General features: G+C 46.7%; 1 protein-coding gene across 9 annotated transcripts in view; it reads right to left on the reverse strand.

Moving 5' to 3' along the window:
• The window catches only part of GATAD2A (GATA zinc finger domain containing 2A), a 111,520-nt gene that overhangs the window by 71,325 nt on the left and 13,543 nt on the right, over positions 1-26,652 (reverse strand). For 3 of the 9 annotated variants that reach the window (XM_059696078.1, XM_059696072.1, XM_059696076.1), the window contains exon 1: positions 24,588-24,921. The exons of 2 other annotated variants lie outside the window; for them this stretch is intronic. The gene's annotated coding sequence lies outside the window, so the exon portion shown is untranslated. Of the gene's footprint in view, positions 1-24,587; positions 24,924-26,652 lie in introns of those variants that run through there. 4 more of the 9 variants (XM_059696073.1, XM_059696074.1, XM_059696070.1 and 1 more) reach the window with 2 other exon arrangements.

The following is a 26,652-nucleotide window of genomic DNA, read 5'->3' on the forward strand; positions in this document are numbered from 1 at the left end:
CATGGTGATTTCATGAAATCAAGTCACTGCTTTGGCAAGAGAAGTCCTTCATAACCATTTCATCCTCTGGAGCTCAGGCAAGTGAAGTCAGCTCCCTTTTGACTTGAGGGGAGGAGCCCCAGCCAGACACTGGACTGCTGCTGGCTAGGGAGCTCCAGTTCCAAAGGAGACGCTCAGGTTGCAGCACCCGTGGCCAGCCCAGTGCAGGGACTGGTCTCTGGGGCCATGGGCACCTGACTGGGAAGCCCGGGGCTCTCCAAGGCAGCCACAGAGGGCCCATCATCCCTGCCAGAGGCCCAGCCCTTATGAAAACTGCACACTTCTGTATCCTGCACTAACCAACACTTGTGCTATCCTAAAATTCTTTAACTATCTACAACCAAGAATTTACCACCACCCTGCTCAAATCCAGTCTTGGGAACATGACATTAGGCAAAAAAACTCCGAGGTGAAACCCAATAATATATTCCACCTTCTCCCCATTTATAGGTCCACAAAGTCCACTTTTTCCATGCAATCCAAGTGCTCCTGAAAGATAAGGGTTACATAGACTCTTTCTGTCAACAGTCTTAGCAAAAAATGCACTGCCAAACTATTAGGAAGGGAACTCCCTGGCCGGCCCTATCAGAAAGGAAGAAACTGAAGGAGAGCAATTGTGCAGCATGTCAAGATTCACTTGAGCCAACAATTCAGTTTTCTCATCTGGGATCAGCAAACTACTGTCTGGGCCTGATGTGGTAAACGGGTTTCCTGGGACACAACCATGCCCATCCAAATGTGCACTACCTAAAGCTGCTTCTCCTACAACAGTGGTTCTCAACCTGTGGGTCGCGACCCCTTTGGTGGTCGAACGACCCTTTCACAGGGGTCGCCTAAGACCATCCTGCATATCAGATATTTACATTACGATTTATAGCAGTAGCAACATTACAGTTATGAAGTAGCAACGAAAATAATTTTATGTTGGGTCACAACATGAGGAACTGTATTTAAAGGGCCAGAAGGTTGAGAACCACTGTCCTACAAAGTAGAGCTGAATAGGAGCAACAGAGACAGTACAACCCAAAAGCCAAAAATATTGACTTCCTGCAGTCCTGACAGGCTGTGCCAAGTATTAAAGGAACAGAGGTGACCCAGCCACAGTGGCATGCCTGAAACAAAAAGGACAGAGGCATAAGAAGGAAGTGCGCTGGCTCCATGTTGGCCCCAGAGGACAAAGCAGTACCTGCTCTCCCCCTGGGATGGAGACTTATTAACCTGCAGAGCAGAAGAGAGCATGACTTGGCACACTAATGCGAAGAACCAGTCCCATGAGGGCCACGGAGCCAACAGCAAGGCCACACAAGCCCATCCTTGGCAACAGAGTTGGCCTGTCTTCACTGTCAAGCTGAGGTGTCCACTGAGGTAACAGCCAGTATGTGCTTTCCAGGGCCCTGGTTTGCCCCTGCCTGTCCTCCCTCAGCCACAGTAACCACAATCTCACTGAGAGAGAGAGATGGTCCATTCCCTGCACTGCGCCAATGAGGCCATTCTTAAAGTCCCTTAAAAACCCCAATGCTAGCAACATTTCACCATGGATGTTAAGGCTCGGCGTGCTTTAGGCCCAGATGACCCTATGGAAGTCATCTGGCACACACATTTGTATGTATACACATCCACACACGGACATACCCCATGCTCCTTTGTCTCAATTCTTCACACCCACATCTGCCTGCCTCTACCACCAGACCTTTGCACATGTTGTTCCCACCACTGGGAAAGCCCTCCCACTCATCCCTCAGACACAAGCACCTGTTATTCAGGCCCACCCTGCCTGACCAGTTCTTACCCCATCAACCCTTCCATCCCATCACTTGGCACAGCTGAAATTTGACATCTGGCATCAAGCATCCCCAAATGCTCCTCACGAGAAAAGGTTCTCACTCATCTCCTTATCCAATGCCCAACGAGACACACAGGAGAAAATAGGGAAATGGAATCGTCCCTGAGTTATAAATACCCAATCACTGTTTCCACCATGGACTTGAGTAAACACGTAACAATATAAACTCTATTCAGGAACAAGCAACATGAAGACAGGCAAGAACACAGCCCAGGAGGTCACAGTTTGATTTCCTGTCAGGGCACATGCCTGGATTGTGGGGTGTGCAGGAGGCAGACGATCAATGATTCTCTCTCATCATTGATGTTTCTATCGTTCTAACCCTCTCCCTAACTCTCTGAAATCGAACATATATGTATGTACACACACACACACACACACACACACACAGACAAACATACAAAATAGAAACAGACTGAGATACAGAGAACAAACTGATGGTTGCCAGACAGGAAGTAGGGGAGTGAGGGGCTAGGTGAAAAAGGGGAAGGGAGTAAGAAATACAATTGGCAGTTACAAAATAGTCATGGGGATATAGAGTACAGCATAGGGAATACGGTAAACCTCGATTTTTCGGACCTCTATTTAACAGACTCCAGACTTAATGAACAAAATTTCCAGTCCATATGTCATATGTGAAAATAAACACCCTGTTAATTTTAAAATGCTTTTAACCAAGATTTGCTTATAATTAAATTAACAGGTTATTTTGTTGTTGTTGTTTTTAAACTCACTGTTATTTTTAACAAATTTTAGCGGATGGGCCATATGTTAGAAAAAACTGTAGTAATTTCACTCACATAAATATTACATATCTACAACTGTAGTCTACATATTTAAATCCAAGAATCACTACTCACAAACAATGTGCAGCAAATGATTAGCACATAATCACACCACATCTCACACAGTAATTGCTTCTGCTATCCAGTGGCCTGACTTTCTGCAGCAGTTATTTTGTTTGTTTGTTTTTAACCTATCTCCATTGATCTCAGAGAGGAAGGGAGAGGGAGAGAGAAAAACATAATGAGAGAATCACTGATCGGCTGCCTCCCGCACGCACCCCCCTAGGGATCGAGCCCACAACCCGGGCACATGCCCCAGGCCAGAACTGAACCCAGGGCCCTCAGCCCACAGGCTGATGCTCCATCCACTGAGCCAAACTGGCCAGGGCTACATCAGTTTTAATGCCTGCCAGTCCAAATTCCAAGGAACAGTAAGCCATGCCCCAGCCATGTGCATTTGTTTACTCATGGTAACTGGTGAATGCATGCATTTACTAGAGCTATTTCAATATAAATTTAAAATTACTGTAATACATATAGAAAACTTTTCTGTGAAATTAAACTTTTCATACATAATTTTAATTACACAGATGTGATTACATAAGTAAAAATAGGTAAACTTAACTAATTTGTCAATTTTTTAACATAAGAATTCAGAAAACCTACTTTATTATATAACGAACTTTCAGCTTTAATGGACACTCACCCTTGCTCAAATTAGTCCATTATATTAAGATTGACTATATAGTCAATAATATTGTAATAGCTATATGGTGCCGGGTAAATACAGACTTATCAGGGGACTCACTTCTTATATTAATGTCTAACCACTACACAGTACACCTAAAACTAATCTATATACAGTGGAGTCTTGACTTACGAGTGTCCCGACTAACGAGTTTTTCGAGATATGAGCTGTCTCTCGGCGATTTTTTGCTTTGAGGTGCGAGCTAAAATTCGGGTTACGAGCCAGCTTCAGATACCCAGCACTAATTGGCGCAGCAAACGTCACAGTGAACGCCACAACATCAGCCCAGCATCACGTGTCTCACTCGTTCACTTTAAGATTTGACATACAAAGGACTTGTATGCATGCATATAGGCATAACCAATGGACATGAGACACTGGGGGGTAGGGGAGGCCAGGGGATTGTCAAGGGCAGGGGGAAAAAAGGACACATATGTAATACCCTTTGTAATACTTTAAGCAATAAAAAAAAAAAAAAAAGATTTGACATAGGAGTAATTTGAGTTACGAGCTCCATCACGGAACGAATTAAACTTATAAGTCAAGACCCCACTGTATATAAAAACCAAGCTACCGCAACAATGGATGACGCGCACTGCAGTGGCCACCTCCCGCACCCGCCCCCCAACCAGCCCAACCTGATTGGCCCCCAACCTAGGTGGGCGGCCAGACCCCACCTGTGAACAAATTTGTGCACAGGCCTCTCGTACAAAATAATAATGGATGTCACCTAACCGGTGTGGCTCAGCTGTTGAGTGTTGACCCAAGGAGTCACTGGTTCAATTCTCAGTCAGGGCACATGTCCAGGGTTGTGGGCTTGATCCCCAGTAGGGGGCGTACAAGAGGAAACTGATTGATGATATTTCTCTCTGTTTCTATCTATTCCTCTCCCTTCCTCCCTCTCTCTCTCTAAAACAAAAAAAATCAATAAAAACAATAATAATGGTAAACGTCAACTGTAATTGAGAAATAAAATAAATTTCAGATAGACCCATATTTAAAGTGTCCAGGAATCCAGAAATCAAATGTCAACATCTAAACTAATCTGAGGCTTTGGGAAGTGTTGGAAGTGTTTAGTACTGAGGATGTGTGCTGTGTTACAATATTAAAGGACATCCTAAAGAAAATGTCCCCAAAACACAAGAGGAAATGACTTCTCTGTTAATAACAAGGACCTAGGAACCGGCGTTTTCCACTCAGTGTAAATGCTGTATTAAGGAAATTCTCTGACAAACAGCCACAGGAAAACAAGGAATACCTTTGATCTCTGAGCTGAGCACTAGAGCAGAGACGACCTCAGATGTTCCCGGACTCTGCTCTCCAAAGTCCTCTGAAGACACCAGGAATCCTGTGTGACCCCACCAAGCTAGAAGTACATCCAGGCCCCCACCCCTCTAGGGACCAAAGAATACTCACGGAATCTCTATGTTCCAACACTCCCAAGATGATGTTACAATGAACCTTCTAGAACCACACATATCCTTTTTTCTTAAAACCCACAATATGTGGCACAAGGTAGGCCATCAAAACATGAATGCCTTAGTTCCTTTCTCCCGAAGCCATCTCTTGGAGGATAAAATGATGCTCTCATAGGAGATGTAGGATATTTCTGAATTCAAAAAGGTTCAATGTTTTTATTGTGTTAAATCATACTTAACATACTCATAGAAACAGGCAACAGTATGGTGGTGCCCGGAGGCAAATAGAGGTAGAGGGGTAGTAAAGGGTAAAGTCAGTCAAATATATGGTGACCGAAAGAGATTTTACTTTGTTTGGGTGGTAAACACACAATGCAATATTCATTGTCAACTGTAATTGAAAAATAAAATATTCAGATCATGTTTCATAGAAATCTACACTTGAAACCTATATATTTCGTTGACCAATGCCACAAAATTTATCATCTTAACCCTGTGTGGCTCAGTTAGTTGAGCATCGTCCCATGCACCAAAGGGTCGTCAGTTCAATTCCCGGTCAGGGCACATATCCAGGTTGCGGGTTTGATCCCCGGTTGGGGTGCATGCAGGAGGCAGCCAATTGACATTTCTCTCTCACAGCGATATTTTTCTCTCTCTCTCACCCCCTCTCTAAAATCAATTTTAAAATATTTTGTATAAAAGGAATTAAAAATTTTTTTTTTACCATCTTAGCCATTTTAAGTGCATTGTTCAGTGATGTTAAGTTCACTCACAATGTTGTGCAACCATCACCACCATTCAACTCCAGAACTTTTTCATCTTGCAAAACTGCAACTGTCCCCATTAACACTAACTCCCCAACCCGAAGCCCCAGCCTCTGGCACTCTACATTCCACTTTCTGCCTCTACGAATTTGACTACCTTAGAACTGCATATAAGTGGGATCACATAGTATCTGTTCCTTTGTGTTTAGCTTATTTCATTTAGTACAATATCTCTTCAAGGTAGAACCACACACATTTTAATCCTTTGGGGCCAAAGTATGTACAGAACAAAGCCCATGGAAAAAGCCCTGGTATACCCACAGCCAAAATGGTTCTAGAATCCTGCTTCCCAGACTAGCCATGTCCCTAACATCCTCCACTATCAACCAGTGCTTCCCACCACTCCCCACATAAATTGCACAAGACAGTGACACTAAAAAGACTCAGAATGGTGAGATAGACCAACGCCAAATGTTATGCCTTGAATGCACTGCAAGTGCGCCTGTCTCACCCCAGCTCTTATATCCCACAGCACTCTGTATCCCTCACACAGCCGTAAACCAGGGATTGAAAAAGTACTCATCAGGTGGACAGTAAAGATGACAAACTTGTCTTGTGCACAAACTTTTCCTTAAAAAGTGGAAGCCAGAGACATAACAGTTCAATCCAAATCTATTCCCTGGAGCACCTGGGCTAGACATGGGACCCTATACAGGTCCACCAGGGAATTGAGCCCTGAGCTTACAACATGTAAACTCTAAACAGGAGAGAGCTAGACAACTAGCTCAAATGGCCCACCTACCAATCCATATCACTGAAAAGAAAAACACTGCATTAACAGCTAGATGCATTAACAGCTAGGTCCCCTGTGCAATCTCACACCTCTGGCAGATGCTCCCCACATACTTTTCAGAAGATTTCTCTTTGAAAGGTAACACAAGCCCACCTATCTTGTGAGGCAGAACCAAGCCCAAGGATGCTGCACCCAAAACAGTAACACCAAGGGACCCCACACAAGGTATCCACTCACAAAGGAAGAGCATTTCATTGCTCATCATTTCAAACAGGAAAGCCCACAGCACCCCAATTACCTCTGATCAACTGCTCCTGAAGAAAAGAATAAGAGAGCAAAAATGGCCCTAGTGGGTTTGGCTCAGTGGATAGAGCGTCGGCCTGCAGACTGAAAGGTCCCAGGTTCAATTCCCGCTCAGGGCACATGTCGGGGTTGTAGGCTCGATCCCCAGTGGGGGAAGTGCAGGAAGCAGCCAATGCATGATTCTCTCTCATCATGGATGTTTCTATCTCTCTCTTTCTCCCTCTCCCTTCCTCTCTTTCTAAATATCAATAAAAAAATATTTAAGAGAGCAAAAATGGTAGTCTGGGGTTCCCTGCCTAGTTTGATTTGGGCAAGCAAGCGGTCTCCTTTGCAAACATACATGTCCCTGAATGACCTGTGACTGCTAAACATGCCAAGAGCCCTCCTGACACAACTAACAAGGGAACGGGGGAGGCTGGGGAGGGAGTAGCCGAGTCTCCAGGACTAGTCGAAACAGAAAAGTTTGGGAGGATCACAGAAAGCCCCACCTGCGGAAAACGCCTCCATTGTAGCCTGTGGCCAACAGGAGGTTCCAACGGCATCCAGACTCCCTCCCAAGAGACACCATCCAGGGGACCTCCATGTTGTATGGCATCTCATAGCTTCATAGCTGGCTATGCTTATTTTCATGTCAAGAAATAAGTCTTGCCCTAACCGGTTTGGCTCAGTGAATAGAGCATCGGCCTTCAGACTGAAGAGTCCTAGGTTTGATTCTGGTCAAGGGCATGTACCTTGGTTGCAGGCACATCCCCAGTAGGGGGTGTGCAGGAGGCAGCTGATCGATGTTTCTCTCTCATCGATGTTTCTCTCTATTCCTCTCCCTTCCTCTCTGTAAAAAAATCAATAAAAATATATTATAAAAAAGAAAGAAAGAAAGAAAGAAATGTCTTCCAGCCATTCTATTCTTGTGGCAAGTTTTCTTGAGTTTGTTTTTAAAAAAGCAACACCTTATCACACAGGTAACCTCCTGGAAAGGCAAGAATCCTTCTTTTACCAATGGACAGGGTGTCCTATGCTGCCTCTATGGCCTTGGCCAAAAGTGCCATTTGCTGCCTCAACCAGATTCACGCAGCCACAGGGCTATGTGTGCCATGAGAGCAGAAGCAAAGCTATACCACCTGAACATCTCCATGCAGTAAAAACAGCATCCATGGCCGAGACCGGTTTGGCTCAGTGGATAGAGCGTCGGCCTGCGGACTGAAGGGTCCCGGGTTTGATTCCGGTCAGGGGCATGTACCTGGGTTGCGGGTACATCCCCAGTGGGAGATGTGTAGGAGGCAGCTGATCGATGTTTCTCTCTCATCGATGTTTCTAGCTCTCTATCTCTCTCCCTTCCTCTCTGTAAAAAATCAATAAAATATATTAAAAAAAAAAAAAAACAGCATCCATGAAGCAGGTCACTTTCTCATTTGATGACAGTAAGGGACCAAACCTGATCTGCATATTCTTGAGGGGGCAAAGACCAAGGAATCCCCAAAGTCTTCTGAGGAGCAGCATGGAGACCATTGCTAAGCCATCTTCAAACAGGCAGTCCTGGTGCATAAACAGCTAGATCCAGCACGCAATCTTGTACCTCCGGTAGGTGCTCCCCACATTCTTTTCAGAATATTTTTCTTCGGAAAGGAAAAGAGAAAACTGTTTGTTGTTCAAGAGCACCCAGAGAGAGCAGCATTCTGGGACAGCCCCATTGTATACAAATGAAGACCTCCAGCTTAAGCTAGAGAGAAAAAAAACTTCATGGTCCTGGAATACAAACAAAATCTACCCAGAGTAGTTCACAGAATTTATCCCAGCAATATCAAGATAAGATTATTGTGATCAGTTAGCAATAGCAGACAGGAAGGCAAAAATCTCTCTGAATAAAGGTAAACAGGGAGTACCTCCAGGTCTCACCTCTAACCCTGGAAAGATCTGGAGCCTCTGCCTTTATCTCAAAGAAAGATCCCATCCTCCAGGCTGGTAACAGGAGACCGGGAATGAGTGACTGAGGTCTACTGAAGCTGGTAGTTTCTGGAACACTAAAGGATCTGCCTAGATCCAAATCCAGACCAGCTAGTGGGCACCCAGGTAGATAGCAGAGTTGGTATCATCTACCTACAAACTTTCCAGATGCCCCGGAGCCAAGTTTTGAACAGGAGCAAGGACTTGGTAGAATTCTAGAAATCCAGTCTGACACTGGGCCTTCAAATATAAGAAGCAGAATTCAGTTTCTTTGACCATTTAGGGGCCAGGTCAAATAGTCAACACCATCTGTTAATTTCTCAGTTGTGTCAGGAGCTGTCCACCAAACACACCACAGCACTGACCGCCCAAGGGGTCCTGAGGCCTCACCGCAAGGTCCGGGCCAACAAGCTGGTTCCAAGACCCAGAACTTCATTACTAATGCAAACTGATGAAGCACAACAGTAATGACAAAAACCATGTGACCGACTAAAATGCTGCAAAGTGTAAAGAAATCATTAACAAATGGCAACATCCATGAGTAAAATCATGGCTTGTTCTTACACACACTAAGAACTGAGAAACAATATAAACAGATATCATAACTTCCCGACAATAAAAACATCAGAGGGTACCAGAAAAGAGGTGTTCCTCGGGGAGGGTGTTCACAAAACCTCCAACTGTGCCCATCACTCCCAGCCCCCAGGGTAAAATGAGGCCCAGATGGAGGTGAAAATGGGCTACACCTGGCTTCTCTCAGCTGTTAGAGCTTTCCAGAACCCTGCATGGACACTTCGCATCATGTAACCCTCACAGGAGATGCCAGACGACCCAGGGCTCTGTCAGCTGGAGGGAGTTTTGCTTGATGTGTCCAAAGAGCCAGCATCTAAGAAGCACACAGGAAGGAAACTTAGCTAGGGATCAAACCCCTGGAGAACGCTGGTCTAAGAGGAGCAAGACAGCAAAAACCAAACTTCCCCAACGAAGCTTTAGGAGAGTGAAGGGCCTGCCTCCCAGGATGCGATGGCAAGGAGATGAGAGTCTTGCAACTTGCTTGCTGCTTCTCCCTCAAGTCAGGAGTTTACCTTGCTGGTAGGAGGTTTTAGTACGAAAACTCTGATGTGTTATGAGATGCAATGCAAAGGTCTTTTGAAACTGTGCCTTAAAATAAGACCTGAAGAAATCTGCAAGGGCCATGCAGGCCTGGGCTATGACCTCAGTGGGACTTGGCCTGCATTTGAAACTTACCCCAAAACTAGGGGCCCCCACAAAAGGCAGAACTTGGCCACACAAAGTCCACATCCAACACAAACTGGAATGTTGTTCATCCGCGTGCACACACCAGAGTGACTGCACAGGTCAGGCTCCTCTCCAGCAGGCAGGACCAGCACACACATGCACAAGCACGTTTACATATGCATATATAACACACACAGGGCCAGCAGATACTTTGTCTTCCGTGCAAAGGTGTACTTCTAAGCTGTCGGTTGTTGAGAACACAGACTGCATATCCCAGAGAAACACTGTCTTAAGTGGGGTCAAGTTCCCAAGCAGCCCACAAAGTCCACCTCACTCCAGTGTCTCTAAAGCACAATCCTACCAAGACAACCCAATCCCAAGACATCTCCTGGGAAGTCACCCAGGGTCCCAGGCCACCAGCCCTTCCTGCACAGAGGCTGCAAGACAGGTAGGGGCCAGGAGGGGAGAGGCCATGAGGGGGACAAAGCAGGGGCATTCACTCACCTAAGTCTTTACTGGGCCAGCCTTGATATTGACCCTCATGCCCCCTCCCAGGCCCACCCCACTGCTCTGCTCTGCCTTCAGCAGCCTCACACAGACCCAAGATGCAGCCTGAGAGACCCAGGCCCTGCAGGCCTGTCTCCAACACCCCGTGACACTACTGCCAGGGAGGGAGCTCTGCTCTCTCCATGGTCCAGGACTCCTCCTGAGTGCTCATCATATTTTGGTGGGGCTGGAAGGGGAATTCCTGGCTCTTTGTTGAGAAAGCTACCATTGGGCACACAAATTCAAACTGCTACAGAAAAAGAACAGTGAGGACAACTTTGGGGACATCAAGAGAATCATCTTTATTTAACATGATGAAAAAAGAATTGGTTCCCAAGAAAAGTTTAACAGTGCTAACAATTACTGAATTCTTTATTTGGTGTCAGGCACCATGCCAGCACTTTACATGCCTGATTTCATTTAATCCCCATAACCACAGAACAGGTACTACCAATGTTACCCACACTTCACATGGGGCACTACCAATGTCACCCACATTTAACACGAGGAACTGCCCGTCACTCACACTTCAGACAAGCGACTGCCACTGTTACCCACACTTCACACAAAGGACTGTCACCGATGCCCACACTTGACAGGTAAGAAAGCTGGGGCTGAGAGGTCAAGGTAATTGGACAAGGTCACAGGGTTAAGAAGTAAAATGGAGATTCAGACTCAGGTCCGCCATCTCTAAGGCCCAAACTCAAATCTGAACCACTATAACTCTATAACAGTCTGACACTGAGACCATCCTTGGGCTGAATCCTTCCCAATGCTCTAGGGAAAACTTCCTAGAACAAAGATCAGCACGTCCTTCCTGGCCCCCCATTCCTTTTCTGAGAGCACACTAACTTAATCCTCTACTGAATTGCTGGGAAACCTTCTAGGGCAGTGGTGGTTCTAAACCTTCCTAATGCCGCGACCCTTTCATACAATTCCTCATGTTGTGGTGACCCCCAACCATAAAATTATTTTCGTTACTACTTCATAACTGTAATTTTGCTACTGTTATGAATCGTAATGTAAATATCTGATATGCAGGATGTATTTTCATTGTTACAAATTAAACATAATTAAAGCATAGTTATTAATCACAAAAACAATATGTAATTATATGTGTTTTCCAATGGTCTTAGGCGACCCCTGTGAAAGCGTCATTCGACCCCCAAAGGGGTCGCAACCCACAGGTTGAGAACCGCTGTTCTAGGGCAATGGTCGCCAACCAGTGGTCCCCGAAAAGTTGGCAACCGCTGTTCTAGGGGACTGAGCCTTATTGTAAAAGCCAGCATCCAGTGGACTTCCTTTCTTCTGTCCAAACAGCACAGCCTTCACCCATGTAAGGCAGTGAACAGAGCAGACATAGATCAATGGGAAGGGGACTAGTTCCCCTGGTCACTAACAAAACAAGGGGAGTTTGAGGATGGCAGAGGACACAGGGACCAGGGGACGGCCCAGGCCCCACAGGCAGGGCTTCCAGGTGGGCATCTAGATTAGGCAGGGCAAATTCCAGCCCTCCCAGCTTGCATATGGGACACCAGGCTGCTGCCCTTACCCAACTCACCCTATTCCTTACTGCCACCCTCAAGTCCAAAATCAGGACCCCGATGACATCATGGTCATCACCAGCCAGGTGCCACTCTCCAACCCAAGTCATTTTTCTCCCAATTGCCAAATTCCCAAGGCCCCTTTCCTTCCTTTGACCACAACCCCTTCCCACTCTCAAAACCAGTGTCATCACTTGGCAAGATACTCACCTATCTTCTCCCCTGGACTCTGCCAAAAGAGCCCAAGATTTGAAAACATTTGAGCAACGTGTGAAACAAGGAAAATTTCTCAAACCAGGAAGCATCAGCTATTGGAATAATTCATGTGGATATTTCAGGGAAGCATCTTAATCACTCTTGGTCTTTCTGGAAAAGTATCCAAGATCTCAAGCTGGAAAATCCTCAGAATCTAGAAAATGTGGGTTACCAACTAGCTCCCAGGGCACTGGAATCATATCAAGCTTCTTCCTGGTCCCTTTAATTGCTACAAAGCTCTTTATCAGACTATGTTAAGGGCTGTGTCCCTCTAATTTCCATTCAGTCATCATTCTTCACTCCTGGGAGCAGAGCTTAGAACAAATTTTTCCTACATATAAGAGATAGTCTCTTGGATATATATTTTTTTTATTGATTTTTTTACAGAGAGGAAGGGATAAGGATAGAGAGTTAGAAACATCGATGAGAGAGAAACATCGATCAGCTGCCTCCTGCACACTCCCTACTGGGGATGTACCTACAACCAAGGTACATGCCCTTGACCGGAATCGAACCTGGGACCCTTGAGTCCGCAGGCCAACGCTCTATCCACGGAGCCAAAGCGGCTAGGGCAGTCTCTTGGATATTTTATTCTCTCACCTACCTATCATTTATTACTCTCTCACCTAACACAAAGCACTTAGTTTGGGGAGATAATACAAGGACAGGTCAAGTTCTGCATCTGGCCCCAGAGCCCACAGCTATCCAGCAGGATCACAGATATGCCCCTAACAGACATACCCTAAGAGTCCTGACAACCACTACGTGCTCCCAACCCAGAGAAGCAGAGAGTGGCCATGCAGGGCCACAAGCTGGGCTGCCTTACCAACACCCCCTTTTTCCATGCAGTAGTAGACACAACCTAGAACCACCCTCTCCAGAACCCAGCTCACCTCACCTTTACTCAAATTCAGTACCGTTGAAATCAAAGACCCACAATCTAGGGGCTCTGTATCACTCAGCTGCCACCTCTCAGATGTGTTCCTGCCCACCCTCCCTCTCTCTCAGGGCACCCTATATTGTCTCTCCACGTGGCCTTAGATCCCCAAGGACAGGAACGGGCCGTCTCACCCATCACTGGACCCCAGAAGCACAGAACAGCTTAAGCAGGAAGGCTACCCCAGTTATTGAATAAACAGATGACCTGGCCCCAGCCGGTATGGCTTAGTAGATAGAGCGTCAGCCTGCGGACTGAAGGGTCCCAGGTTTGATTCTGGTCAAGAGCACATGCCTGGGTTGCGGGCTCAATCCCCAGTGTAGGGCATTCAGGAGGCAGCCGATCAGTGATTCTCTCTCATCATTGATGTTTCTATCTCTCGCTCCCTCTCCCTTCCTCTCTGAAATCAATAAAAATATATTAAAAAACACAAAAACACACAGATGACCTGTCCTCATCCCCTGGTATCCAATTAATCCCCACTCAATCTACCTACACAGTGTCTCCAGCACCTGTTCCTATTTTTATTCCTCGCCAGACAAATTTAAGACTGTATTAGCTCATGCCTGCCTTTTATCAATGCCCTTTTTTCCTGACTGGCTTCCCTGGCCCATTTAAGTTGACATTCTTCTCTCCAGAAACCTGTCAGGACTTTCCACGCTTTTAGGATGAAGTGTAAACAGCTTTCCATTTAAGATCCACAATAATCAAAACAACCTTCATTCTGCAACTTTCTTTCCCACTAGACTTTCTATAAACCTGGTGTCTGGAAGGGTGATCTGTCAACTTTACCCTTCGATGAACGGTCTAGTCCAGTGCCATGCACCTTCTCCATAAGAGCAGTAAACCCCTTAGGTCCGTGGTTGGCAAACTGCGGCTCGCGAGCCACATGCGGCTCTTTGGTCCCTTGAGTGTGGCTCTTCCTAAGCCTTAGGAGTACCCTAATTAAGTTAGTAACAATGTACCTACCTATATAGTTTAAGTTTAAAAAATTTGGCTCTCAAAAGAAATTTCAATTGTTGTACTGTTGATATTTGGCTGTTGACTAATGAGTTTGCTGACCACTGCCCTAGGTCCAAGAAAATCCTATGTCTTCTCAGAAAAGTGGGGGTGGGAGGAGATGATGGATGGGACAGGGAACAGACACAGATCAGATGTCCATTTGTCTCACATCATGGCATGTAACACATATGGTATTTGCACGACACAATGGAGTAAAACAAGGCTATTCACAGGCTCAGGGACTGGGGCCACCTGGCTTCAAGGATATTTCTGCACCACTCCCATCCCAGCCCACAGACTAAGAAGCTCTGAATTAGAGAATCCCACTACCAGCAACACATCTGCTCTGGTAATTTCACCATGTAGTGATGAGAAGCCAGCACTGCATTTCACTCCATGGGGTACTGACCAAAGTAGCTTATGCTCTAAATGTCAACAGTTAACTTTCTTTTTCTTTTCTTTTTTTTTTTTTTTTTGGAAAGAGAGGGAAAGGGAGAAACATTGATTTATTCCACTTATTTATGCATTCACTGGTTGATTCTTGTATGTAACCTAAGCTGGGACAGAACCCGGAACCTTGTTCGTATCAGGACCACAATCCAACCAACTGAGCTACTGGGCCAGGGCTTTAACTTTTTAAAATTACTTAAAAAAACAACAGTGGTTCACAGACTCAGCAGGCTGGTCAAACAAATCAAAGTTACCCTAATTTTTCTAAGCAATCTGTTTCCTTTTCCCTTCTGTAATTAACCAAGGCAACAAAATGAACAAGCTCCTGCCATCTCAAACTTCACAGAAGTTGAGTGCGAGTCTCTGAGCTGTTCATCCAATGCCGAGTTCCTACCCCAGGTAATGACCTGTTTACTTCTGTTGCCTTTTGTGGCAGGGTCACTTAATATTATCTCTGGAAAGTAACAGGAACCCCTTCCACACTCCCTGAGGGGGTGAGCAGGTGCATGATGGCTCCAGCAACAGGAAAGGCCTTCCATTCAATCCTGAGCTGAGATCCTGAGCCTCCTGGAAACTCTAGCCATCCCTCACCCCCAATCGTCTCTCCTCCAAACAAAACATTTTCAACCCCTCTAATCAGTCCTGTTGACAGGGTTTAAAGACCACTCCAGCAGCCAGAACAGACTCCCACAGATATAAAGGATATACAGCAAATAATATTCCTGAAAACGCTTTTTAGCAGGGAGGTTGCACTGTTCTAGAATCAGCCAGTATCCTTTGCAGAGCAACAAAGCCCTCTCTCCTGCTTTTAAGGATTTTGAAATGGCCACCAGCATATCACCTGAAGGATGTCTATCCAAGTAACTGCCATTACTTTTTTTTTAATAGACAGGAAAAGCAGTTTTATGCTCTTAAAATGGAAAGCCATCACCCAGTCAATTCCAAAAAAAAGCAGCCAAGTTCTTCCTCCCTGTGTCCCATCCCCTCCTCACACTATGACGACCTGGGCTCAAAAAGGAAACCTGCCAATGGACCTACATAAATAAAGGGAAGAGGAACCTAAAACAAAACTAACCAATCCATGAAGAAAAGATGACAAGTCAGACCAGGGCAGCTTCAGGAGGGAACAGAGAACTATCTATGCTCCCCTCCCTTCTGCAAGTCATCAGGGGAAAGGCCACTTCTCTCGAGAACCTCAGTTTCCAGTGTGTGTATCAAGGACTCCCCCACTCATCTTGAATGAAGTCTGTGTGCTGCATGATGGGCACACAGCATAACTGCACACAGAAGCAAGCTAGTCAAGGTGAATCCTAAAGTTGTTGCTGCCCAAGGACCAAAAATAGTTACATTTCTAACGGCCTGCCTGACAAATACAAATTGGCAGTAAGGCCACAATTACATTTCAACCCAGATTCAGTACATTAATATCTTTACCCAAGAAAACTTCAAAAGCAGACCAGGCAACTCCTTACCACTGACACCCAACACTCTCCACCTCCTCCCCAAAATTCAGCATCAAGAACTGTCACTTGGGTTAGAAAGAAGGGGGGGGGGGAAACACACACCTCAATAGTAACAGGAACTGTAAAGGTTTGGGGAGACAGATGACCATGACCCACAAACAAACTGCTGAGGTCAGTCAGTTCAAAAAAAAGTGTTAAGGAAAACACTAATCAAACCCTAGAATCTCCCAGGGTTCCAGTGGGTATAGGTCTAGAGCATCATCCTGATATGCCAAGATTGTGGGTTCAATCCCCAGTCAGGGCACATATAAGAATCAACCAATTAATGCATAACTAAGTGGAACAAATCAATGTTTCTCTCTCTAATCAATTTTTTTTAATGTTTAAAAAGAATGTGTTGAGTAGAGTTTAACGCCACGGACTCAAGGTCTCATTGCACAGAACAATTAGAACTGAAGGAAATGTTGTTATGCTGAATTATATGCAAGTTTAAGACCATGAGGTTTTTCACATTACTTTGAGATAATATGACAACTTTTTATTTATTCTTTTTTTTAAAAAAAATACATTTTATTGGTTTTTTACAGAGAGGAAGGGAGAGGGATAGAGAGTGAGAAACATCGATGAGAGAGAAACATCGACCAGCCGCCTCCTGCACACCCCCCACTGGGGATGCGCCCGCAACCAAGGTACATGCCCTTGACTGGAATTGAACCTGGGACCCTTCAGTCCACAGGCCGATGCTCTATCCACTGAGCCAAACCAGTCAGGGCTATTCTTTTTTAAATATATATTTTATTGATTTTTTACAGAGAGGAAGGGAGAGGGATAGAGAGTTAGAATCATCAATGAAAGAGAAACATTGATCAGTTGCCCCCTGCACACCCCCTACTGGGGATGTGCCCGCAACCAAGGTACATGCCCTTGACCGGAATCGAACCTGGGACCCTTCAGTCCCCAGGCCAACACTCCATCCACTGAGCCAAACCTGCTAGGGCATATGACAACTTTTTAGATAAGATCTTGCAATGAGCTCCCAACACCTCTAAATTGTTAGGTTGTTAGGACTTTTTTATGAAGAAAATCTAGCTCCTCAAATCTGTTTCATTGTGCATAACTGAGCTGTGGTCATTGAGTAGTTGTCACTTGGGAAGAGAAGGATTTTGTCTCAGAGGTGAATGGAGGAGAAGGGGTTTGGATATCCCCGACTACTTATCCTCATAGTCTTCCTATGAGGTGGTAGATACAGTCCCCATCTGAAGTCAGATGGCCAGGAGGCCCGCCCAAGGCTGAAGAGTGGTAAGCTGTAGTTAGTGACAAATCTGTTCATTCCCCAAGCCAGCTAGAGAGCTGGACAGGATGTAGGCAGGAACCTCCTATTTGCCACTGCATACACCATCAGGCAACCCATTTCCCATCCCTGATGAGAATCCACTCAGGGATAAAGCCAGAGATGTAGGGGCCCCTCTTGGTTCTCAAAGGCAAGACCCCATGACAGATATGCCCAGCAAACATCTCCCCATGTCACAGATGGAGGAGCTGTCTCTGAAAGTCAGAAGTGGGGTTCAGCAAGCACAGAGCCATGAAAGGGCTGCCTCCTTTCCCCTGGGGAAGCTCCACAAACCCAGCAATTCTGTATATCTCTAGGGAAGCGCTGAGGCTAGCAGGAAAAACATGCAAAGTCTGAAATCAGAAAGGCTGGAGACAAGTCCCAGCTATAAAATAACAAACAAGATGACACTGGCAATGTCACCCTCTGTAGGGGACTATGCCTTCTTCCATCTTGAAGGTGGACAGGCTGTGGCTCCAAGGGGTACACAGCAGACAGTGACAGTATGTCCCACGAGTTTGAAGATGCTCCATATGAGAGAAACAGAGTGGTCCTTAATGCTTTTGTGTTCTCTTCCTCATCTGTTCTAGTCATAATGATACACTCACTCAACTCCAATTTCTTGAGCAGGTGCACACACTAGGCACTATGACTATGCTAAGCCCTTCCATTTATTAGCTCACTCCCAACTCAGCCATTCAAGGTAGACAATACCACCCCCTTTTTTGAAATGGGAGAGGACAAGGTTCAGCAAGGTCACATCACTAGGAAGTGGCTGAGTGAAGCTCACACCCAACCTCTCTGAGGCAAAGCCAGGGCTAGCCTAGTATGCTGCTACAGGGACTTGCTGCCTGGGAAGAGGCCCAAAGCCTCACCTGGCAAACAGCAGGCAGCACTGTTCATGAGAGGTATCCCTGGCACCAGGACCTGGTTGGCCACTGTATTACAAGCAGTGCTTTTTTCTTTTTCTTTTTTATCCTCACCTGAGGATATTTTTCCATTGATTTTCAGACAGAGCAGAAGAGAGGGAAAGACAGAGAAATATCGTTGTGAGCAAAACACACCAATTGGTTGCCTCCTGCACCCACCCCGACCAAGGCCCGGGTTGGGGAGTAGCCTGCAACCAAGGTACATGCCCTTGACCGGAATCAAACCCGGGACCCTTGGGTCCACAGGCCAATGCTCTATCCACTGAGCCAAACTGGCTATGGCCACAGCAGTACTTTTTAAAGTGTGCTCAAAGGCATCACCCCATTTAGGCTAAATTAAGTTTGAAGGTTGAACCAAAAGATCTGATCAGCAAAGCAGGTCAGGTGAAGAGAGCTCTGGAGAGAGCTGCAGGAGTACCAGGTGAACGATTCTTCAACCTCAAACAAGTGGAGACTTTCTCTCCAATCCAGTGCTTCCGACCCTTCCTGAACCCCAGCTACAGTTGCACTAAGTAGCCATAAAGTTCTACAACCTCAAACATTCCCCCAAACTCCTGCCTCAACTTGCTGGGAGTCCCCTTTGGGGTACTGGCCACCCCCTGCCAGTTCCTTATATCTCAGATGTTAGATTTTCTGTATCTCAGATATCAAGTCTCCGTCCTTTCAGATAATCCCAAGAATTGGGTATCAGGAGAACAGGAAAGCAAGGTGCCTGACAAATTCACTTGTGAAACAGGGGTACCTTTATGAGGATGGAGAAAGTGGGTGCAGGGCACTGAGAAGCTGCAAGGATGCTTTTCCCCACTTTGAAGGATTCCCAGTCACTTCCAAAGGCTACCTGCAGATACTCTATTAGATTCCTTTGTCTTTTGAAAAACTAACCTACATTTTCATCAAAGAGGTTACAAACACAGTCTAGAAAGAGAGAAGGGCAATAAGCCCATGGTTTGACATTCCTCTTGACTGAAAAGTCCTGGATCGCCCAACCAGCATGGCTCAGTGGTTGAGCGTTGACCTTTGAACCAGGAGGTCATAGTTCAATTCCTGGGCACATGCCAGGGTTGCAGCTCGATCCCCAGTGAGGGGTGTGCAGGAGGCAGCTGATCAATGATTCTCTCATCATTGATGTTTCTATTTCTCTCTCCCTTCCTCTCTGAAATCAATAAAAATCATATCCTATATAATAAAGCCTAATATGCAAATTGTCCCCTCTGGCGGGAGTTTGACCGCTCGCTATGACGTACGCTGACCACCAGGGAGTGGCGCGGAACATGGTGGGCATGGGCGACGCGCTGCGACCTCACCAGCTACCTGGGGGCAGGGGTGACAGAGATGAAGGTGCAGTGAGAATGCAGGGTGTCTGCCGAGCTCACTCTCACTCCCCCTGCTACCCTCCACCTGGGCAGGCAGGGCTCGCCGGGGGAAGCCCCCACGCTCAGGTGCCAGGCGTCCACAAGGAGCCCACCCCACACCTATGCAGCCTCTTCCGGGTGAGCCAGGCCACAACCGCCAGGACCACAGAGGGTCAGGCTTCCCATGGGTTTGGGTTCGCACAGGAACTGGTCGCAGGAGCTGGTCGGTGTGTGAGGCCAGCCAGGAGAGAGCACGTTGCCCGCCTGACTTCCATGCAGCACCACTGGGCGGCCCAGAGTCCCACGGTGTCCAACCACGCTCACCACATCTCCGCGTGAGGACTCGTGCTCTGTGACTCAGGCAGAGGGGGATACGCGGGGGCCCAAGTGCTGCCCTTCCACACCAGAGGCTTGCGCTTCAATAGCTGGCCAGGCCTAGGGACCACACCCATGCACGTATTTTGTGCACTGGGCCTCTGGTATACTTAAAAAAAAAACCAAAGAAAAAACCCCTGAATCACATTTGTCAGAACCTACGTGTGTGCAGGGTTATGTCCCCATCTGGTAACTTTTGTTTCCAAGAACACTCACTACTTTCACCTCGCTGCCACCACTTCAGGTCCTCTGTCTTTAAATTTCTAGCTTCTCAACACTCTGCCTTCCTAATTCAAGTCAGAGATGTAGCTTTGCAGTTAGCACAAATAAATTTCATTAGCCCTGGCCAGCGTGACTCAGTGGTTTGAGAACTGGCCTGTGCATCAAAGTGTTGCTAGTTGGATTACTGGTCAAAGGCATGTGCCCTGACCAGGGCCAGGTATTGAACTTGCAACCGAGGTATGTGTTGTTAGGAAGCATGTTAAGAAGCTAGAGATTCAATGTGTCTCTCTCACATTGATGCTTCTCTCTCACTTCTCTCCTCCCCTTCCTTTTTCCTCCACTCTCTCTGAAAATCAATAGAAAAAATATCCTCAGGTAAGGATTAACAAAAAATAAAATAAAATAAAGCCCTAGCTGGTTTGGTTCAGTAGATAGAGCATCGGCCTATAAACTGGAGGGTCCCAGGTTCAATTCAGGTCAAGGGCACGTGCCAGGTTTGTGGGCTCAATCCCCAGTGGGAAGTGTAGAGAAGGCAGCCGATCAATGATTTTCTCTCATCACTGATGTTTCTACCTCTCTCTCACCTCTCCCTTCCTCTCTGAAATCAATAAAAATGTATTTTTAAATAAATAAATAAAATAAAAATAAGTGCCATTACACCTCAAAGAATAGCAATCTAAGACCAGATGGTCTAACCTCCTAAAAAGAGTTGATAACTCAAGAGCATCCATTCTAACAATCAACCACATTAGCAGGCAGCACAATTCTGTAAGCCTCAAACTATAACACTGCCAACTCGTTCTTCTGGTTCTGCTGCACTTCCCGACCCGACATAACAAGGAAATCCCAGAGATGCTCTATTACCCAGGATAACTTGCCTGTTTTATAATCTTCCTAGTTTTCTACAACGAGCATAAATTAACTCAATTACCAGGGAGAAAACCATCTATGGAAAATAGCCTTGGCCATTTCAATTGATGACACAGAAACACCTGAAGTCCAAGCAGGTATTTCTCCAGAAAAGCACTCGAGTTGCCTCTTTTAGAGGTTAGCACAAAGAAAATCCTTAACTTAATTCAGTGGCAAAGTCATTTACATTTTTGTTTCTGTTGAGAATTAATATATTCAAGACCCTGCAAGTCATTCTAAATTTTCTCCCAAGAAAAATGCCAACTTTCATAATGGTTTTGTTACCTTCCCACTCATGTCATTCAGGAGCATCCTTCAGTTGTCTGCTACTTAAGGCCCAATGAGGTCCTGGTTGTGAGACTTACCGTACCACATGGCCATTCGGTCCCTCCTTATTCTCTTCAATGAGGTTTCACTAGTCTCAAGGTAAATCCCAGACCCACTCAGCCCCAAAGGTGCCCATCCCATCTCCCTCACGTGTGTGTGTGTGTGTGTGTGTGTGCGCGTGTGTGTCTCTCAAACTCTTTCTCTCTGCTTCAATCACACAATCTTCCTTCAGTCCCCCTGACAGAAATGCTCTCCCTTTTTCTCTTCACCTACTTATTAGCTCCTTCTTGTCCTGATTCCAGTTGAAAAAAGGACCCTTCGAGTCTTGTTCACCAGATCATGGAGTCTTCTCCTTGGCCCTTGTAAGTTTCCCCACATTCATGAGATTAATTATGATTCCTCTCCCACTAATCTCACCATAAACTCCACTAAGCAAGGATTCTTAGCACAGTGCTGGAGCAGAGTACACACTCCAATATTTATTGAATAAGTCAACCCAGAAATCACTACTTACAATGCCAGAAATTCAAAAAATGATGCAAAACAAATAAGAGGAGCTACTGAAGAGTTGAAAATTATTTTAAAATATATATATATATATTTCTTTATTGATTTCAGAGAGGAAGGGAGAGGGAGAGACAGAAACATCAATGATGAGAGAGAATCATTGATCGGCTGCCTCCTGCACGCCCCCCACTGGGAATGGAGCCTGCAACCCAGACATGTGCCATTGGCTGGAATCGAACCTGGGACCCTTCAGTCCAAAGGCCAACACTCTATCCACTGAGCCAAACCAGCTAGGGCTGAAAATTGTTTTATTACTCAAAAGATGTTCCTTATTTTTTCTTTTTAGATGTTCCTTATTTTATTCTAAAAAAAAAAAAAGAAAAATTATAAAAAAATTTTTAAAAAACTAACCCTAATCAAGAGATTTTGTTGTTGACTTTTTGGTACAAATCCTTACAGATTTCTACCAAGAGTAACAGTATTTCTTTCCTCACTATCAAAATATAAGAATGTAGGATCTCCCAACTGATACTGCATTAATAGAGATGACTTGACATTTAAAAAAATGATGTCATCTGAGTGGAAATAATAATGCATCTAAATCAGTAATAAAGAAGCATCCATTCTCTATACAACAACCAAGATGAGAGACAGTCCTCTATAAAAACTAGCTTCAGAATCTTGGGGGGAAAATAAAGGATGAAAGATAAAGGACTGGGAGGGAGTAAGTGAGATGAGAGTCTAGCAAATCACTCTCAAAATTCTCATTCTAAACTGCTTCCTTTAGAAAAGGGCCACCTTTCCTGAGCTGGAAGCTGAGGAAGCAAATGCAAAGAGGTGGCTCTTCTGTTTAGCTCCTTAAAGACCAGCTGGTAACTCTGAGGACAAAGCATGACTAAAATGGTGTAACAAGTCATCCCATATCTCCAAGTAGGGGTGCACTGGAGCCTGGATAAGTAAATGAACTTGTGTTTTAGAAGCTCTCAGGAAATGCTCACACACTGGATTTGCAAATAAAACATTCCTGGGTTCTGGCGCCCCACACGGCAAGTTCAAGCCCAGCTCTGCCTTTCCACCACTCAAGGGAGCTTCAGTTTCCTCATCTGTAAAGAGAGGACTATACTACCCCCTCCTCATCTGATTGTTACGGGTACTGAATATGTCTGTACACTGACCTCAGCATACAGTAGGCACTCAAATCTGGGGGCTAGTGTTATCTATTAGCGTTCCCCCATAGCTTGCTGTCAGGTCTAACAAGCTACTGATCTTACCATATGAATCACATTAATACTGATCAGGTGCCAGCAAACATTATTTCACATAATCTAACTTAAAAGAAAATTTGTAACCACTACCACAAGAAAGAAGAAAAAGAATATCAGCAAGACTGAAGCAAAAGCACAGAAGTCTGTCCATCGGTCAGGTTCTCTGTGCTGCCACAGCCAGAAGGTGTCACTGTGGGAAACAGACATACAGAAAGAGACTTAATAAGCACTGTGAACTCCAAGAAAACTTAAAGAACTAAAAGGGTGAGGAACAGAGAAAAAGGCTCAAGTGACTCACCAGGACTTTGATCTAAAGAATCCAAAGCTTTTAAGATAAGGATGAACTACACACCTAAAGACCTTGGGTCAGATACACAAAATCAAGCAATCCCTGAAAAATTACCAGGATAGAGCAGAAACTCGAGGGTTGTCATTCAGTTATCTAAGGAGGGGTTCCCATTCATTTCTGGGTCCCTGTGTGCTCACACATCTAGTTACGCTCTAGGCTGAGGCCCTGCCCATAAGCCCTTCCTTGTTGAAGTGATCAATTCCGATTCTTGGCAATAATCCCTTTAAAAGGACAGCTGCTGCTGTCTAGTCACTGATGCAGACCCATTCCAGGTGGGGAAAAAAGGACTCAATACAACCACTGCCTAGAGATGGTGAGGCAAATTTAAAGAGTAGGGCCCGGTGAAAGGCTGAAGCAGAGAGGGGGAAGGATCCTGCAACTCCCGGGGGTCAGGCAGGAAGGGCGAGAGCGGAGGGGGGGAGGGTTGAGGGCCAGCCCTGCAGGCGTGGGCGCGCGGGGACTCTTATTCTGACACGGGATCCGCCGCCGTCGCCGCCACGGGGTCCAGCGCCGCGGTCGGGCCCAGCCAGCCTGGGACCCCCAAGGCCCGCCCGTCCCCCGCCCCTCGCCCCCACGTGCCTCCCGCCTGCCTCCCCAACCAACCCGCCAGTCCGAGCTGCTCAGAAGCAGCGCCTCGCAGCCGGCCTCTCCCTGGCTCCGGTGAAAACGCAAGAGGCACAGGGGCAACACCACGATTTGCCCAGACCCCCGCCCGGCCCCCACGTGCCCGAGCGGCGACAGGGCGCGGAACTTTCCAGGGCAGCACGAGAAAGACGCTCCCGGAATACAAGTAGAACTCACTCGCCCTCACTTTTTCACGCTCACGCGGGGGTCTCTCACGACCCCCAAATCATGTCTGCTTCGCCCCGTCCCCACCACTCCAGACTCCCCTGAGCGCCCCCGGACCCGGCCCCCAACCCCCGGTCCCGGGCAAGTTTGGTTCTGAACTTACCGGGCCGCGGGCCGGCCGGGCCCTAGGGCAGCGCGCAGGTTCGCGGGACCGTGGGGCCGAGAGGCGGGGGCGCCCGCGGGGCCGGGCGGGCGAGGGACCGGGGGCGCCGGGCCACGCGCTCTCGTTCCGCCTGTGGAGCTGCCCGGGCCCGCGGCGCACGCTCCGCCGGTCCGACCGCCCGCGCCGCCGGCCAGATAATGCGCCCCTCGGCCGCACACATGGAGCCCGGCGCCGGCGTCACCGCCCGGGACATGCGCACCAGGTCAGCGCGCCCGGCCCGCGGCCCCCAAAACACCGGGGAGCTCTTAAAGGCGACGCCGCCCGCCCGCGCCCGGCTGGGCGGGGCTAAGCGACCAGGGGCGGGGTCTGGATAAGGGCGTGGTCGGGGGCGGGGTAATGCTGGCCCCACCCCCGGAAGCACCGACCTCTGGACCGCGCTCAGGGGTTGGGTTTCCCACGCGGCCCCGGCAGACTCCCAGTGCAGGACCGAGGGGTTGTGGCTAGATCACCCACCGCAGAGCCAGCCGGCCGCGCCCAGGGCTGACTCACGAGGCGCTCGCGACGCGCTCACTGCTGACCTCACTCCAGCTGAGCTGCGCGACCTCCAGCAACTCTGCTGCTTCTGAAAACCGAGGTCAGAATGCCTCTCCTGCGGAGTCGTCACAAAGAAGCTACCCTCTAGGGCAGTGGTTCTCAACCTTCCTAATGCCGCGACCCTTTCATACAGTTCCTCATGTTGTGGTGACCCCCAACCATAAAATTATTTTCGTTGCTACTTCATAACTGTAATTTTGCTACTGTTATGAATCGTAATGTAAATATCTGATATGCAGGATGTATTTTCATTGTTACAAATGGAACATAATTAAAGCATAGTGATTAATCACAAAAACAGTATGTAATTATATATTCCATATGTTTTCCGATGGTCTTAGGCGACCCCTGTGAAAGGGTCGTTTGACCCTCAAAGGGGTCACGACCCACAGGTTGAGAACCGCTGCTCTAGGGGATCGACTAAAGCATCACTTTCCATCGCAGTGAAGAGAGTTGTATGAAGTAAGCTCCAGACCCATCCACTCCTAGACACTTGGGGATGGATGCGCTCCCTCTCCAGTTATCTCTCAATATACCCCAGTGCCTTTGGGAGAAGGTTACCGCCCCGGCCCCCCACCCCCACCCCAGAAAGCAAATCTGCACCCTTCCCTCTCAGTGACATGAAGGAAACATGTGAAACACAGGTGAACCTGAAAGAGCAGGGCCTTTGGAGATAGTAAACTACATAAAGCAGAACATAATTTCCCTTTTCATGTTTTTTTCCCACGTTAAAACAAATAGTTTATGATGAGACATCTAGACTCCTGAATGATTTTTTGTAATACATCCTAACACATATTCATACAATTAAAACAAGTTTCACCAACTAAACCTTTACCACTTGCATTGTATTCTGACATTTTTTAAAATATATGTTTATGTCATTTTTAAAATTGATCTTTAAAAAGGAAGAGGGAGATGGGGAGAGGAAGAGAGAGAGAGAGAGGAGAGAGAGAGGGGAGAGAGAGAGAGAGAGAGAGAGAGAGAGAGAGAGAGAGAGAGAGGAGAGAGAGAGAGGGGGGAGAGAGAGAGAGAGAGAGAGAGAGAGAGAGAGATCGTTGCCTCATGTAGGCTTCCCTGACTGGGAATCTAACGGGAGACCTTCCCATGCATGGCAGGATGCTCAACCAACTGAACCACACGGATCAGGGTGTACTCTGATATTTTCTATTCTATTTCATTTTTTAAAAGAGAATCAATATAATTCCAACCCATGATTGCTCTTGACTCAAACTTGAAAAACAATGTAGAACAAGTTTTAGAAATAAAATTGTTTTTCTACTATGTGCTTCTCCCCATCAAGTTCAAAACAGTCCATCTTAGCCCTAACCAGTTTGGCTCAGTGGATAGAGCGTCGGCCTGCAGACTCAAGAGTCCCAGGTTCGATTCCAGTTAAGGGCATGTACCTTGGTTGCGGGCACATCCCCAGTAGGGAGTGTGCAGGAGGCAGCTGATCGATGGTTCTCTTTCA

The sequence above is a fragment of the Myotis daubentonii genome, chromosome 5, assembly GCF_963259705.1.
Source record: "Myotis daubentonii chromosome 5, mMyoDau2.1, whole genome shotgun sequence".
Classification (NCBI taxonomy): Eukaryota; Metazoa; Chordata; class Mammalia; order Chiroptera; family Vespertilionidae; genus Myotis; species Myotis daubentonii.